This window comes from Macrotis lagotis, chromosome X (assembly GCF_037893015.1).
Source record: "Macrotis lagotis isolate mMagLag1 chromosome X, bilby.v1.9.chrom.fasta, whole genome shotgun sequence".
Lineage (NCBI taxonomy): Eukaryota > Metazoa > Chordata > Mammalia > Peramelemorphia > Peramelidae > Macrotis > Macrotis lagotis.
This window is the reverse complement of record NC_133666.1, coordinates 140,251,062-140,270,057: the sequence shown is the minus strand read 5'-3', so window position 1 is coordinate 140,270,057 and position 18,996 is coordinate 140,251,062. Positions and strand designations below refer to the sequence as shown.

Sequence of the window (18,996 nt, the reverse complement as noted above, 5' to 3'; positions counted from 1 at the left end):
CAAGAGTGATGGTTCCAAGACAAAATGACTACCAGAAGGATTTTTAGTGGATCATAGTGCTTCTCTGGGAAGGAACAGATTGTTGTTGACTTGGAAGTAAAGCTGAGTCAACACACAGTTGGCAATAGTAGAGCAGAGCAGAAAAGGAGTAGGCAGTTTTCAGAGATTTGGTGCTGTGTTCATTTTCACCATATCACTTGAAAGCATCAAGAATGGTTTGATGAAAATGATGAGGAAATTCAGAAACTATTAATGAAAAATGAGAACTCTACAGGATTTACTAGCTGGATCATTAATTTCCTCAAAATCAAAATACAAGTGAAACTTAGAGAGATGCAGGAGTCTTGGCTCAGTAAGAAGGCAGATAAAATTCGGTTTTCTGCTGAGAGTAACAATTCAGAGCACTTTTGTGATACCTTGAAGGCTATTTATGGGTCAAAATCCAATGGTGCTGTCAGAGTCACATTGGTTAATGATAGGGACATGATCCTGGAAAGATGGGCTCATCTCTTCCATAGTGTTCTCAATGGAATTTCATCAATCAACCCTGAAACCACTGATCATTTACCTCAGGTTGAAATCAATTCCTCCCTAACTGAAGTTCAGAAAGGAGAAGGGATTTTGAATGCCATTTGGCTCCTCTCCTGTGATAAAGCACATGGTACTGAATATATTCCAGCTGAGATTTACAAGGTAGTGGGCCCATCACTCAAACAGAAGTTGACTGGAATAGGGCAAGAGGAGGACAGGAGTCAAAAGTCACCTCCAGTGACCTTCTCTATGAAGGTAAAGGAAATAGATCATCCTGTGACAATTGCAGGGGTGTGTTGTGTTGTGTGTGTGTGTGTGTGTGTGTGTGTGTGTGTGTGTGTCTTAGTAATTGCTGGAAAGATTCTTGTCAAAATCCTTAATAGGCTGATTCTTCACCTGGAGGATATCATCAACATGAGAACCAAAGGATATCACTTGGAGGTGATGGTCAGGGAATTGCTGATATGGTGTTTCCTGCCTGACAGCTCCAGGAGAAATTCTAGGAGCACAACAGGGGTCTGTATAGAACATTTATAGATCTGACTTTGGATGCTGTCAGTTATGAGGGTTTATGGAAAATTATGTCAAAATTTGGCTGCCTAGAGAAGTTCATCAGTATTGTATAGCAATTTCATGAGAATTTTTGGATAATAGATTATGTTCATGCAATCCCCCAGTCGGTAAGGGAGTAAAGCCAGACTATGTGCTTGCTCCAGTGCTTTGTAGTATATTATTTTCAGCCATGTTATCAAACGCTTTCAATGAGGATGAACATAGCAACAAGATTAGCTACTGCATGGATGGTAAATTCTTCAACTTGCAAAGATTACAAGCCATGACTAAAGTGGCGTGAGTGCTGGTGAATGAGGTTTTTGTTTACAGATGATTATGTTCTCAATGCAGTATCCGTTACTTGTGCTAATTTTGGCATAACAATTAACATTTGTCAGCACTACACCATCCATATGTGGAGTCAGCAAATGGAGAAGTTTTGGATACTATAGAGAGAGCTTATCAGTATTTCTAAACAGTATAATTTCCAGGGATGTACACATTGATAATGAGGTTGATGCTTACATTGCCAGAGCTTGCTTGGTGTTTGAGAGACTCTAAAAGAAAGTAACAGAGAGAAAAGGTATTTGACTGACTACCAGTATCATGCCTGAAAATTTAATCACTTGCATTTGAATTGTTTTAGAAAGATTCTGAAGATCACTTGGAATGATAAGATATCAGACACTGAGCTTATTTCTCAAACAACTGTCAAGCATTCAAACTTACTACATAGAGCACCACCCTGAAGGATTGGCCACATTGTTTGAATGGCAAACATATGCTTGACAAAAAGATTATTTAATGGAGAACTTACACAGGGCAAGTTCTCACATGGTCAGAAGAAGTGATAGAAAGACAAGGTTTCTTTTAAGAATTTTGTAATTGATTGTTTGACATGGGAGACACGGGCACTGGACTGTCCAGCATGGTATGCACTCATCAGAGAATGTTCTGTGTTCTATGAACAAAGGGAAATAAAATAAATTAAAAGAACCAAGAGATGCATAAATTTAGAGAATTCATCCCAATGTTCACATGGACTATTTGAGCCTGATCTGTAGCAGAGCATTCCAAGCTCATACTAGACTGATTAGTCATAGTCAGACACACAGCAACTTGAATCTAACATAGGTAATGTCATTTTGTTCCTCTTTGAGAATGAAGACAGCAACCAATTGGAGTACTTATGGGAAAATTCTACCCAACCTTAACCTTCCCACCCAAAGTATACATATTTTCTTTTTACCAGAGTAGATACCACTTAGTGATTGAATTCTGACCACCAGATCATCATCCTATGAGAAACAACCCTGTTTCCTTCCTTTTTATTTTGGTTATGATTCAATCAATCACATATAATGAACAGGATGGACTGCGATATTATTACATTATTGATATTGTTTTTGTCCTTTATAATTCAAGAAGACCTAGACATTAAATGAATGATGGCATAACATGCATGCTATGTGGGTTATAGTGAGGGAAATGTTGTAAAAAGGTATCATCTCTCTCTCCAAACCTATATCTCTTCCAGAATTTCCTATTAGTATTGGGAGAACACTCAGGTTCCAGTTACTGAGGTTCACAACCTTGGTATCATTTTCAGTCTCCCTTTATCATTCTTCTCTTTCAGTTCACTAAATTTTCAAACATTGATATTTTTACTTCTATAACAATTCTGTCACTTTTTCTTTACTCATATAGGTAGCTCAGAGCCTCCTCACTTCATTAGCCTCATTACTTCTTTTGACTATGGCAATAATGTTGTAATTGAACTTTTTTTTTAGGTTTTTGCAAGGCAGTGGGGTTAAGTGATTTGCCCAAGGTCACACAGCTAGGTAATTATTAAATTTCTGTGGTCTAATTTGAACTCAGGTGCGCCTGACTCCAGGGCCAGTGCTCTACTCACTACACCACCTAGCTGCCCCATGTAATTGAACTTTTTGTCATAAGTCTCTCCTCTTTCCAAGTCAGCCTCCCTGCAACTGCCAAAATGATCTTCCTAAAGCATTGGCTTGATTATATTATTTCTTTATTTAGTAAACACCAGTGGCTACATTTTGATACTTTATTTGATCAAATATTGTTTTCTCTTTATCTTATGCTTTAAATTTTTTTATCTTTGTGTAAGTTTTTTATATTCATGGTTATTGTTATAGTATTCATCTTTAAATAGATAAGCAATTATATATTGGGGTTCTCAAGACTTTTGATAGGATTCAGCAACATTTGGGGACCACTGGGTATAATAAAGCTTGAAGACCACTAATGTAGGATATAATTCTAAAAGTTGAGTATTTGCAGAGAAGTATCCACTTTCATTGTAATGATTTTTGAATTATTCTGATGAATTTCAAAGAACAATGGAGGGCTAATTTTGCAAATCTAATGGTACTAATGTGGGGTGATAAGAGTGGTATTGCCTCCTTGATCCTCATAATGTCTCCTCTCCAAATCTCTCAATTTGCCTAAATTCCATCATTAAATGAATGAATGGATGAAAAACAATTAAGTGGCCATTATGTTCCAGGCACTCTATGCTGGGGATACAAAGACAAAAAAAAGGCAACCTCTAGTCTCAGAGAAATTACATACTAATAAAAAAAGACATTATATTTAGAGGAACAGGGGGCAGGGAAGGGTGCTTTGGTCTGTGGAATTACAGGGATGTGGAATTGATTCATAGGGAAGTGAATCAATATACCCTTTCCAGAAGATGCATTCTTTGAAGTCTTTATATTTTTCAAGAACTACTTATTAAAATGCAAATAATCCTGGGTAGGGTAAAATCATAAATCATTATCAGCTAATATTATAGCTTTCCAATTACTAATGTCTAACTGAAAATGAATCTGTGGAAATGGTGAACAAAAAAAGACATCATGGTAAGAGAGCAGGGATGCCAGGAAAATCGCATTATTTAAATGGATAATAAGAATTCAAAGAAATAAGGAAAATACTTATATTTTAAAAAAACATTTATGGCATATCTTTTTATAGAAACAAAGTAAAATAAAGGGGGTACCAACCTCTTGGGGAATAATGCTACAATAAGAAATGTTGAAATGGATGGCTTCAGGAAAAACCTGAAGACTGAAGAAACAGAACAATTCACATTATAATAGCATTATTAAAAACTTTGAAATATTTGAGAACTCAAATAAATCCAACTACAAACTGTTTCTAGAGGTATAAAGTTAAAGCATAATATCTACCTTCTGATTGACCTAAAATGAAGAATTAAGCATATATTTTGACAAATATGGTGTTTTGTTTTACTTTATTATCTATATTTATTACATATGCTTCCCCCCCTTTTTTAAATAAGGAGAGAAGTGGGAGGAAGAGAAAAATAAGCTTTTTAGTTCCCAAAATAAAATGAAAACAAAAAATAGTTCCATAGGAATATGAGAAAAATTTTGACTTATGAATGTATAGAAACTAAACTCTAGATTTGAGCCTTAGCCTGGTTAAGAGAACTGAATCATTTTATAATTCCTCCTCAGTTTCTGGTACTCAAATAACTGATTACAACAATGAATTTAAAATGCCTTCTTTTTTAGAAAATATCAATGTGAAATGCATTTCTTTCCTTGATAGAACTAAGAAATTTACATTCACTTTGTATGCAGATACTGAGCCCATTTCTTCACACATTCAATTTTTGGATTATGTTCTAGATTAGGTATTTCTGTTGCATTTGGGAATCATACTTGAAATCAGTGCAACTCAAGGATTGCCACTGAGATAAACATTGTGGGGAAAGACCAGATGGATAATCTCAATTTTTTGAAATCTCTCCCTTTTTCCAGGTACTAATCACATATGATACTATGATGCAGATAGAATATTTAGAAATAGTTAATGTTTCCCATAAGAACTAGGATTCAAAGAGTTGCTAAGAAAACTATTGAGCTCAATGGATTGACTATTCCCAGAGGGATGGTGGTATCAATCTTAATCTTTGATTTTCATCGTGACCCAGAATACTGGTCAAAGTCAGAGGAGTTCAGCCCTAATTGTGCAGATTGCTTTATTAGGAAAACTGTAGGGAGATCCTGGAAAGGACAACAAATTAGGAATCAGAGCAAAAAGATTCAAATAATGTATCTGTATCTTTGGGAAAGTTAATCTCTTTTAGAGTTATCATTTTAGAGTGTTCTTGTCTGTAAAAAGAATGGACTGAATTATGTGATTGCCAAGATTATTTCTAGCTATAAATTTCTTTGATCTTTTTCTCCATCTGTTAATATCCAATAAGGAATATTTTTGGGGATCCCTGGAGAGAATGAAATACAAACTTTTTTTATGAATTATTATTTTGTAGATTAAAAAAAATCACATGTAGTACTTACCTACCTTGGGGAACATTTTTACATTCTATATTTCCAAATGATGAACCTGGTTTTCTTGAGAATATTTATAAAAACATTTACTGTTGGTGAAAGCACTTAAGATGGCAATGTCAAAAGACATAGAACAACTCAGACAGAGGAGTTGTGAGGCTCAAATGAGATAATGGATGTAAAGTACTTTTCAAACATCACAGAACTATAAACATGATACTTAAAATTATTTTTTATAAATAATCCAATGTAATAATAATAATACTAATAGTAAACTTCTAGTCACCAGACCTCCAGTACAGTGATGACTTCATGCCTGGGTCTTCTATTGCATTCCTGCTAAGGCCAAGCAATGGTTATAGAGAAATAGAGAGGTGTGCTGCTAAATTTTTAACTTCCACGCTTTCCTTAGGTGAAAAAGTTTATGCCCACACTTTAAAATTAAAATTAAATTAATTATTATAAAATAAATAATAATATCATAAGTAATATAATAATTTAATTAAAATTTAATTTTATTGGACGACAAGGCAGTTCTAGGATAGAGAGCTAAGTCTGGAATAGTGAAAACCTAAATTCAAATCTGTTCTCAGACATTTACTAGCTGTTTGATCCTAGTCAAGTCACTAAAACCCTGTTTGCCTCAGTTTCCTCATTTATAAAATGAGCTGGAGAAGAAAATGACAAACTATTCCAAGTATTTGTGTTAAGACAATCCCAAATTGTGGTACATGACTGAAAAACAACATTAACACTGTGCTATATATTATACAACCAACAAAACAATAGGCCCAGCCTTGATTTGTAGATTGAAAATATCTGAGTTGTAAATGATCATAGTGAAAATTTAACAATGGGTTCTGATAAGATGGTTAGAACTGGCTCTAGCATATGCCAGAGTTCAGATCTCCTAGGTATGTTTTTCTAATGACCTATAGAAAGACTCAAAACTGAAAAATGAGCAGGAAATTCAAGTAGAAACATGAATAAGTTCCTTTATCTGGTCTAGGATTGCACAAAGAGAAATTCAGAAATTGTATGCACTTAAAGAGAATAGTTGGAAGAAAAAAGAGAGATAATGTGGGCAATGCAAAAGAAAAAGAAAGGAAGAAATAAAAAAGCTTATTTGGAGCAGTTAAAATGCACAGAAAAGATTGGAGGGATGTTTAGTGGACAATATAGACAAAAAGACAGTTTTAGACTAATGAGTGGATTTGAATCTATACTTTATATAAAACAGCCAATTTTTTGTGATAAGATTTTTGAACTGCCTTTTCTGTTCCTTCCATATAAAAACATTCATTTTTGGTGTATGTCAATCTCATAATAACAAAAAATTTCAAGAATTTATTTTTAAAAAGAGTTATCAATGATACAGGAAATTTTAATGCATATGTTACATATGATCCCCAATGATCTACTCTTGACCTCTTTTCCCACGAAAAGCTTCTTAAAAACTTTTCAATTCTCTGGGATAATCAATAAGAAGATGTTGACTCTGTGAAGTCACCACTTCACAAAAGCTTAACACACTTTTCCCTAAATGACCCTAATTCATTCCTTTCTAAGAAATCAAGGTCAATTAGTGTTTCAGCCTATCAAACTAACTAACTAACCAACTGTATGGTTAACATAGGATATAAGATTTTCCATGGTAAGGCCTTATAGTTTAACTTCAGAGAATTACTAACCCTCAGTTTACCTCCGGTATACAGAGAATCTATGACCCCCAATTCACCCCAGATGTACAGGGAGGGGAAATGAGTAGGACTGATCTCATGCACATATTTAAAACAGTTTGAGTATTTAAAAGAACTGCTGAAAGTCCTTGACTTGTCCTGGCCAGACTCTCAAGGTCGTACTTGATTAACATTGTCTATCTCTTCAGTAACTAGCCATTCCTGAATGTAAACACCATGATTCTTGGGGTTCAGGGAGGGGTGGCTCCCTCCTCAGACTACCTGGAAAATTTGGTTTTATTCCACAAAAAATTGGCAAGAAACCTTTTTTGTTCTCAAGCTACATAAGATCTAATTAAACCCCAGCTTAACGGAGTTTCACCCATGGAGAGGATGCTCTGAGTGGGACCTTCCCAACTGGGACTCTGAAGGCTGTACCCCAGGACTCCCCAGATGCTGTTGATTCAGATGTTGAAGCTCCCCCGATTGGTGATGCTTTCTCTTAATATCTATATTTTTGTAGACTTTTCTCTTCTTTTTATTATATTGGACTTATTGGTTACTTTTGCTATAAAACTGATTTGTTTCTACCTGTTTTATAATCACTTTATTAAATATACTCTTTTAGTTTTGTTGGTGTGAACGTGTCATTTTGTAGGAGCAAATCAAAACCAAAACTCCTTAATCAAATACCAACTAACTAATTAACTATGCTGTTGTTTTTCCATAAAATTAACATGACCAGATTCATACTATAGTATGAATTCAGTCTTAAGCTATTTCTTTTATCATTTCTGTTAGAAATAATGAAATTCCTAAAGGATAATGAAAGGAGTACCATAAATTGAGGTTTCTGAGTATAAATTTGCCTTGCTTTCAGAAATCTCAATGTAAAAAATTTTATTAAAGGAGAAGTTATACACATTACATAAAGATGTGGTGTTTCCAAGCATGAGGGTTTCTGTATACAAAGAGCTTACATTCTAATGGGGGAAAGTCAAAAACATTAAGAGAAGACAAAACTCTTAGAAGGAGGTATAGAAAGGTAAGTAGAGAAGATTGGTTGCTCCTCTACAAGGGTTTCACTATAAAATAATTCTATTAATATCCTTCACAAACATGGATTTCAAGAACTATGAATAAAACTCTGGAAGAATAGTCATGGAGACTGGATATTTGTATATGTATATGTGCATGCATGTGTGTTTATATATTCTTTCATTCATGTAGTAGCAACTACTACTTTTCAGTTATTTCAGAAGTCTTAATTAAAAGTCAGGTAATGGAGGTATTGCAGAAGTTTCTAGTTCAAGAACAGATTCCCTACAATTTCAGAATCAAACTCTATAGATTACACTGAAACACTAAGACAGATCTTTGCTTTTTTGATATCTTGAATATCTTTTAGGAGTCTGGTGAAGCCTCTGTGGATGCCTTCTCAGAATAATGTTTTTAAATGAATAAAACAAAATATATAGGATTTAACAGAAAACATAATATTGGTTTACAGTTATCAAAACTGAAAAAAAATGCCAGTTCAAATATCTCAGTTTTAAAACCCCTGGATTAAAGTTGATCATTAAAATTATATTTAGGAGTCAGAAGCAGAAATTAGAGAGCAAAACTAATCCTCTATATTGGAGAGACCTATTCAGTTGCAAGATAGAGAAATATGTTAATAGAAGAAGTTCATGCTTTAGCAAAGAGATAAATGCATGCACACACATATATATGTTTGTATTTATATATTTGTATATGCATGCCTGTATATATACACATGTATACATGTATCTATTTATATGATGAAGTAGAATATAATTAGTCAAAAAAGGTCATTGTTTGATTTGCTTTTCATATTTCACTGAACAGCACCACAAAAAAGAATATCCTTTAAAACTATTGTAAGAATAGGAGAAGATAGCTTGCTCATAATAAAAAAAACTCAAATCAGAAAGAACTAGGTAAATGTGATTGCAATCAAATTTATTTAAGTTGTGATTTAAAGGTTAGTGATTGTGAGGTTAAAAAAAACTAGAGGGCCACTGTAACTTGTTCTGAATGCACAGAAGAGTTTAACAGTAGAACATTCATAAAGAAGCACAGAAAAGTAGGACAGTTTAGAAAACAACATGCAGAATTTATTATGTACTTAAAAAGAAAAAGCAAATGGTACAAAATGGAGATTTTGGTTTCATAGAAAATCTTCCTTTTGCTCTGTGCTCTGTGGGGCTGCATTTTCTTTAGGTGGTTTTCAGGGAAAAAAAGATTTTTCAAATTTGTGAAAAAATAGTAAATAAAAACATAAAAAATCCAGAATACTGAATTTAATAAAGCCTACCACTCCTCTACATTCATTTTTTTGACTCTGTGACTGATGAGGGTTTTTATTTCTCATCTCCATGAGTTACTCTTAATAAGCATTTATTCCTTGATACACACTACACAGTTTGAGAACTGAATCTAAGTGTCTTGAATTATTAATGAAATTTTCTAGTTTGACTTTGATTGGATAGGGTGATTTTTTTTTTAAAGAAAATTGTCTATGGAGCAGCTTTTAGAACCAATGAAATTGCTTTAAAAGGTTATATGAACATAACGAAAGCTCTGAATGCTATAATGTTGAAAGAGACAGCAGGTATTGCTCCTTTTTTTTCCAGGAATTTTCTTATCATCCTCAAACAGGAAAAATTGAAGATCAGAGTCAGTGATTATAATTTGGTGAGGCCTTTGCTGCTTGATTTATGAATTGATTATTACTGGATCATTAGATGAAATAGTTAATTCATGATTTTCATGGTTCATAATTATCTGATCATGATGGACTACTATTGTGCTATGAGAAACAATGAGCAGGGTAGTTTCAGAAAAACAAGAGAAGAACTATATGAACTGATACAAAGTTAAGTGAACAGAGCAGGAGATCATTTATCTTCTCTAATCAATACAGTGATCCAAAACAATGTCAGAGGACTCAGGATGAAAAATTGCTAGCAAACTGAATTTGAGTGCAATGAAAGCATATTTTTCTCACTTCAATTTTCTTTTTTGTTTTCTTTTGATTTTTTGAAATATGGATGATTTTGACATGTTTTGCATGATTTCACATGTATAATTGATATAATCAATTGGTGCTGTGGACAGAACACTAACCCTGGAGTCAGGAGAACCTGTATTCAAATCTGGTCTCAGTCCTTTGACATTTACTATCTGTGTGACCTTGGCAAGAAACTTAACTCTGATTCCCTCACTTCCAGGGCCATCTTCAGTCATCCTGATCCATATCTGGTCACTGGACCATTAGCTCCAGAGGAAAAAGTGAGACCGGTGACTTTGCACAGCATCTCTTCACTCAAATCTAATTTTCATGTATGTCTTGACATTACTTCCCGAAATGACTATTTCAAGAATAAAGCACAAACATCATCATCATCACCATCATCATCATCACCATCATCATCATCATCATCATCATCATCATCATCATCATCAATTGATATCATATTCCTTCCCTTCTCAATAGGTAGGGAAAAGTAGATTGAATTCTGAAAATGAGAAATTGTGGTCTAGTGCAGTTAAATAATTTGTCCAACATCAAATTGGTAGGTTTTTTTAAATTGATATTTTATTTTTCCAATACATATTTTGAAAGTTTTTTCAACATTTTTCTATTATGCATATGTATAATTTTAAGTTACAAAATTTTCTTTGTCCCTCCTTTCCCACCTCCCTCCCCTCAACAGTCAACTGTCAGGTTAATATTGTATACACACACACACACACACACACACATACACCCACATACACATATATTTTTTCTTTTATTAAAGATTTTATTTGAATTTTACAATTTTTACCCCAGTCTTACTTCCCTCCCCCACAGAAAGCAGTTTGTTTCCATATTGTACATTGATCCAAATTGAGTGTGATGAGAGAGAGATCACATCCTTAAGGAAGAAGCAAAAAGTATAAGAGATAACAAAATCAGACAATAAGATATCTGTTTTTTCCCCTAAATTAAAGGGAGTAGTCCTTGAACTTTGTTCAAACTCCACAGTTCTTTCTCTGGATACAGATGATATTCTCTATTGTAGACAGCCCCAAATTGTCCCTGATTGTTGCACTGATGGGATGAGTGAGTCCATCAAAGTTGAACATCAACCCCATGTGTACAGTGTTTTTCTGGTTCTGCTCATCTCACTCAGCATCAGTTCATGCAAATCCCTCCAGGCTTCCCTGAAATCCTGTCCCTCCTGGTTTCTAATAGAACAATAGTGTTCCATGACATACATATACCACAGTTTGCTAAGCCATTCCCCAATTGAAGGACATTTACTTGATTTCCAATTCTTTGCCACCACAAGCAGGGCTGCTATGAATATTTTTGTACAAGTGATGTTTTTACCCTTTTTCATCATCTCTTCAGGGTATAGACCCAGTAGTGGTATTGCTGGATCAAAGGGTATGCACACTTTTGTTGCCCTTTGGGCATATTTCCAAATTGCTCTGCAGAAAGGTTAGATAAGTTCACAGCTCCACCAACAGTGTAATAGTGTCCCAGATTTTCCACAACCCTTCCAACAATGATCATTATCCTTTCTGGTGAAGCTTTAATTTGCATTTCTCTAATAATTAATGATTTAGAGCAATTTTTTATATGACTATGGATTGCTTTGATATTGTCATCTGTAAATTGCCTTTGCATATCTGACCATTTGCCAGTTGGGGAATGGCTTTTTCAAAAATATGACTCAGTTGTCTGTATATTTTAGAAATGAGTCCTTTTTCAGAAACATTAGTTGTTAGGATTGTTTCCCAATTTACTACATTTCTTTTGATCTTGGTTACAGTAGTTTTATCTGTGCAAAAGCTTTTTAATTTAATATAATTGAAATCATCTAGTTTATTTTTGGTGCTGTTCTCCATATTTTCCTTAGTCATAAACTGCTCCCCTTTCTGTAGATCTGACAGGTAAACTAGTCCTTGATCTAATTTACTTATAGTATTGTTTTTTATGTCTAAATTCTGTATCCATTTGGATCTTTTCTTGGTAAAGGGTGTGAGGTGTTGGTCTAATCTAAGTTTCTTCCATACTAACTTCTAATTTTCCCAGCAGTTTTTTTTTAGGATTTTGCAAGGCAATGGGGTTAAGTGGCTTGCCCAAGGCCACACAGCTAGGTAATTATTAAGTGTCTGAGACCGGATTTGTACCCAGGTACTCCTGAGTCCAAGGCTAGTGTTTTATCCACTACGCCACCTAGCTGTCCCTTCCCAGCAGTTTTTATCAAAGAGAGAGTTTTTATCCCAATAGATGGACTCTTTGGGTTTATCAAACAGTAGATTACTATAATCATTTCCTGCTATTGCACCTAGTCTATTCCATTGGTCCACCACTCTATTTCTTAGCCAATACCAAATACTTTTGATGACTGATGCTTTATAATATAATTTTAGATCAGGTAGGGCTAAGCCCCCTTTTATGCACTTTTTTTCATTCAATTCCTGGAAATTCTTGACTTTTTATTTCTCCATATGAATTTACTTACTTTTTCTAACTCATTAAATTAATTTTTTTGGAATTTTGATTGGTAGGGCACTAAACAGGTAGTTTAGTTTTGGTAGAATTGTCATTTTTATTATATTATCTCTACCTATCCATGAGCAGTTGTTATTTGCCCAGTTATTTAAATCTGATTTAATTTGTGTGAGAAATGTTTTATAATTGTTTTCAAAAAATTTCTTAGTCTCTCTTGGCAAATAGACTCCCAGGTGTTTTATATTGCCTGAGGTTACTTTGGATGGGATTTCTCTTTCTAGCTCTTCCTGCTGTATCTTGCAAGAGATATATAGAAAAGTTGAGGATTTATGAGGGTTTATTTAATAACCTGCAACTTTGCTAAAATTGCTAATTGTTTCCAGTAGTGTTTTGGATGATTTCTTGGGATTCTTTAGGTACACCATCAGTATATATATATATTTTTTATAAACCTTTACAGATTTGACATTTTCAGTATGAGGAATTAGGATTAAGAGAAAGAGATATGTAAGAGATAATTTTTATAAAGTATGTATCAGATTCTGAAGGGTTTTTTGATTTTGTTTTGTTTTTCTGCCTCTGGATGGGGATAGCATTGTCTGTGTAATTTGATTGTCCTTGCTCTCTGAACTGCTGGAGAGGAGCTGCTTCCATCAAAGTTGATCCTCTCACAGTGTGGTTGTTAATGTGTACAGTGTTCTCTTGATTCTGCTCCCTTTATTCAGTAAAACTAGTACTAAGTTGAAGAGGAAAGATTTGAACCCAGGCTCTGCGACTCTAAATGCAATGCTTTTCACACTTATGTTGCCATAAGAATATAGAATTGTTTTAGAACACCAAGAGGTAAACATAAAGCCTGTTAAATATGGTTTGAGTTATAGATTGCGCCCTGTGAACAAGGATGTATAGAAGGAGAAAAATTGATTTCTGAAAGAATGTATTCTGGGTCTGTATTTTTATGAAGGAGAGAGTGAGGAGAGTATAATGTGTGTAGTGAATGTATATGTGCAGGAGTGATTGAGTTAGTGAATGAAAACAGATGGATAGAGATTGGAAGTCCTGGACCTAGTGGAATTTTTCATGACTCACTTTCCTTTGTTTGGATATTGTATGTTTAGGGGACCTTGTTGCTTGTATCACTGACATAGAGTCCAGAACAGTTCTCCTAGAATGAGTGATAATGAGTCAAATTTTGTTTCAACAACTTGATAGAATCAAGGGATTAGGGAGCTAGTCTTTCTTTGTTCTGTAAAGAGATTCATTGGAAAATTTGAAAAATAGGTTTCAAACAATATATCATGAAAATTTACAATCCTTAATCCATAATTTGATCTATATACCTTAATATATGTACACATATACAAAATCACATCTATTATTTTACTAAAATAAACTGATTTACTAAAGAAACTGATTTTCTTTTGTGCCTCAATTTAAATTATAGATGTAAATAATAGCAATGTATATTTGCAAAATCTTATCTTTCCTTAAGAGTCCATAAACATTTCTTCTGTAAATTTCTTTTTTTTTTTTTTGCAAGACAATGAGGTTAAGTGATTCGCCCAAGGTCACATAGTTATGTAATTATTAAGTGTCTGAGGCCGGATTTGATCTCAGGTCCTCCTGACCCCAGGGCTGGTGCTCTATCCACTGTACTACCTAGTCACTCTTGTAATGTTTCTTATTTTTATTGTTTTTTATTTTTCAGTCTCCACTCAAGAATTCTTAAACTTTTTGTGTCATGGTCTCCTTTGGCAGTCTAGTGAAATTTATAGAACCTTCCTAAAGTCGTTTTTAAATTCTAAAAACAAAAATATCCATAGGATTATAAAGAAAAACATTTATATTGAAATAGTTATAAAATATTTAAGAAAACCTTTACATACCTCAGATAAAGAATCTGCTTTTTAAATACTCTTTTCTTATTGTTGCAAATTACCCTGCAATAGAACATTAACATCTTTATGGAACTAGCAAGACCCATTGTCCTCCAGGTTGTTTCAAGATTTAAGGCAATGAATCATTTGCAACTATTTTATTTCTTAGCCCTTCCTACTCATCAATTCCAGATTTTTGTAATTTTTTCAAATATACTAGAACTAGATTCAAATCCAGAAGTGACTTAATTAATTAATTTATTTTGCAAGGCAATGGGGTTAAGTGGCTTGCCCAAGGCCACACAGCTAGGTAATTATTAAGTGTCTGAGGCAGGATTTGAAGTCAGGTACTCCTGACTCCAGGCCCGGTGCTCTATCCACTGCTCCACCTAGCCATCCCTTAGTTTACTTTTTTGGCCAAACACAGAAAAGAGAGAATTTCCTTAGTGCAGAGAATGAATGGTGAGCGATTTCTGTTGGGTGTTTAAAGATCTCACTGATTGAGAAATATTGTGTAATCTTTACTGATAATCAGGTCTAAGTAGACAATTGTTTCCAAGAATTAATACAATCTGGCATTTTTGGTTTTTTGTACTAATTCAGTGAATGAACTTGTATAATACCATGAAGTGAATGACTGTTGACCTTTTATCAACAAAGTTAGTTTGAAATTGAGATGAAAACAAATGAAGTAATTTAATTTTGGGAAGGCTACTTCTCTTTAATATTCTGGAAGAAAGTAATTATGCTGATGAAAGTCAATAAAGATTTTAGAAAACTTGCTATATATGTGTATATATATATATATATATATATATGATGTTTATTAAACATTAAGGTAATTATATATTTTTGTGGAGTGGCCAATATGTAGTTCTTGATCATCATTAATATTATTAACAGCTGATAAGGCTGATCATGCAGAGTTTGAATTTAATTGTTAACATAGTTCAATTAATTGGACTGATGGCATCATGTTGAATTGGTTCCTCTTTTTGTATGTTCTTTTCCTCCCCAAATATCTGAGTTTATATAACTCATTGCATATGATGAAAACACTGAGTTTAACAGAGAAGGTTCAATCTTTTAACATATTTTTCCTGACTTAAATATAACAACAATTTTAACATTATTTAAAAAATTTTGGGGTTTCAAATTCTCTCTTTTTCCTTCTTTGAGAAAACAAGCAATTTCACATAAGTTAGATATTTGTGTTCATGAAAAACACATTTCCAAGGAAGTCATTTTGTAAAGAAAACACAAGCAAAAACCTTCCAAGAAAATAAAGAAAATATCTGCATTCTGAATCCATCAGTTCTTTCTCTGGAGATGGGTAGCACCTTTCATAAGTCTTTCAGAATTTTCTTGAATCATTGTATTGTTGAGAATAACTAAATTATTCACAGTAGATAATCTTACAACATTGTTGTTCCTGTGTACAATGTTCTCCTAGTTTTGCTCATTTCACTTTGCATCAGTTCATGTTGTCTTTCCACATCTTTTCTTTCTTTTTTTCCAGTTACATGCAAAGATACTTTTCAACATTCATCCTTTTGTAAGCTTTTGAGTTCTATATTTTTCTACTACCCTCCATTTCCTCCTCTCTCCCCATGGTAGTGAATAATGCGATATAGGTTATACATGTGCAATTATATTGAACATATTTTCATATTAGGCATGTTGCAAAAAAGAAGAATTAGAACTAAGGGGAAGAAAAGATCATGAGAAAAAGAGGTATCAAAACTTTTAATTTCTTTTCATATTCGCTTTCCCTATTTATACCTTTCTCCTTTTCTCTTACCCCTCCTTCCTTGTTATTGTTTTGCTTCTGATTGTGCCCCCCCCCCACTACTATCTTCCTTTTCCCTCTTCTTTTGTGGTAGGATTGGATACATTTCTAAACCAAACTGAGAATATTTATCATTTCCTCTTTGAGCCAAATCTGTTGAAAGTAAGATTTACTTTCTTTCCTGCTACCAAAATAGGTCCTTTGTGCCTCTTTAAATGTTGATATTATTCCCTAGTGCCTCCACCTTTTTTTCCCCAGAATAATCCTTTTTTTTTTCATGTCTTGTTTTATATCTGTCTTGCACCTCCATCCTTTGTTGGTCTCCTCCTTTCATTGATCCTAATAGAAGTACAATTATCAATAACATATCAATAACATTGTCCCCCTAATGATCAGCCATAAGTATGATCAATTTGTACCCCTAGCCTCTGTACATTTATGTTCCCTTCACTTTTCCCAATAGAAATATAACCCTCTTGAGCTAAAGTACCATCATATCATGAATAATTTATGCCCACACCCTGTGTCTAATTAAGTTTCTTTTAATTGTCCTAACTGAAATGCAATTCCCAAGATGAATAGATCTTGTCTTCCTGTTTAGTCTTGAATAACATTTTTTCAAATTCTTATTAACTTTTTTCTTTCCATTTACCTTTTAATGAATCCTTTGAGTCATATTTGAAGATCAAATTTTTCTGTTCCATTCTAGTCTTTTTATCTGGTAAATTTGAAGATTATCTATTTTGTTGAAAGTTCATTTTTCCCCTAAAAGAATATGCTGAATTTTGAGGGTATTTGACTTTTGGTTGTAATACAAGCTCCTTTGTCCTCTGGAATATCATATTCTAGATTCTCTGATCATTTAATGTTGAAGCTGATATGTCCTGCATAATCCTGTGGTTCCATGGTATTTAATTGCTTCTTTTTGGCAGCTTGCTATACTCTCCTTTATCTGAGAATTCTGAAATTTGTCTACCAATATTCCTTGGAATTTTTATTTTGGAATCTATTTCTGGGGGGTGATTGATGAATTCTTTTAAGAACTATTTTTATCCTCTTGTTCTTGGATATAAGAACAATTTTCTATGATGATTTCCTGCAGGATATTTTTCAGGCTTTTTTTCTGATCATTACTTTCACTTAGACCTCCTCGGATCTATTTTCCAAGTCAGGTGTTTTTCCTAAGAGACACTTTACATTTTCTTCTACCTTTTTAGCCTTTTGGTTTTGTTTGATAATTTATAAGTGTCATTAGTTTCCATTTGCCTAATTCCAATTTTTAGTTTTTTGTTTTCTTCAGTTAGCTTTTTATGATTCGTTTTTCAATTGCTTAATTTTATTTTTAGAGGAGTTGATGTCTTTTTCCATTTGGCAAATTTTACTTTTAAAGTTACTGCTTTCTGGGTACTGCTGTGGCTGATGTTGTGAGCTGCCATCTTGTGGGAGTGAAACTAATATTTGGAAAGCCAATAAAAAAGGAGTGGCAGTTGCTTATGGGTGAAGAAACAGGAAGACTGAGACTCAGAGTGGGGAGGTTTCTTTTGTCCATGTTCAACACATCACACTTGGAACATGCAGATATACTTGCTAACCTTTTCAAGAGCTGTTTGGCAAGAAGGAAATGTGGATTCTGATGATTGGTCTGAGTTCTGTAGTAAAAATATCTATTTTGTACAAACTGAAGCTGGATGAAATCATAACTATTTTTCCCACTATAGTTTCAATGTAGAAACTGTAGAGTATAAACACATTAGCTTTATAATGTGGAATATAGATGACCTAGAAAAGTGTTCCAACCCCTATGGCACCTTCCAGAACACATAAGGACTAATTTTTGTGGTTAACAATTATGTCAGCAAACCCATGAATGAAGCCTGAGAAGAACCGTTGAGAAGGTTGGCAGAAGTTGAGCTTAGAGATGCTGTCTCATTAGTGTTTGCTAATAAACAGGTTCTCGATGCCAGGAATGCAACTGAAATCACAGATAAAGTTGGACTGCATTCTTTTTTGTCATAGAAACTGGTACATCCAAGCCACTTGTTCCACTAGCAGGGAGGGATTTTATGAAGGACTGAACTGCTTGTCGATGAGCTCTGAAACCAGAAATGAAACAACAAAAGCACATCTTCCCCCTTTCCTTTGATCCTTCTTATTTCCTTCTATTTGTCCTTTGCTTTACTTTCAATAGGTTAACTATGCTTCTTTGTGGCACAGAGTGTCGAAAGTGAAAGCTGTTTTTTCCTTCTCTTTGTCACAGTATTCATTGCACCATGCTATAAAAGTGGAAAATACAAGTCTGAAAACAGGTTTTTTATTGAATGTAAATAGTTTTTAATTTCCAATGGGGCAGTTTGTAGCACTACTATACAATATTACTCAGCTTTTTTATTGTAAAAATAAATCATCTCACCATTTAGTACTGGGTAGGGATTTTAAGCTTCAGGTTAAAGTGTAACAGCAAAGCCAAATCCTCCTTTTATTGGCTTGTGAGGTCTATGTTGACTCCATTTTGGTGATTGGTTTTTAACCTGAACTTAGTATAATTTTCTAAATAAAAAAATTAAAAAAGACAAGTAAAACTTTTGAACACAAGGAACAGAAAAAATATGTTTAGTGTCGGTATTGCTGTAACAACGTGAATACTAGACCATTGTAATTGTCAGTAGTATGTCTCTTTTGAAACTTG

The 18,996-nt window shown here is 33.8% G+C and overlaps 1 pseudogene; it reads left to right on the top strand.

Moving 5' to 3' along the window:
• Positions 1–483: 483 nt before the first annotated feature.
• On the top strand, positions 484–18,453 carry LOC141498846 (ADP-ribosylation factor 1 pseudogene; annotated as a pseudogene).
• Positions 18,454–18,996: the final 543 nt, after the last annotated feature.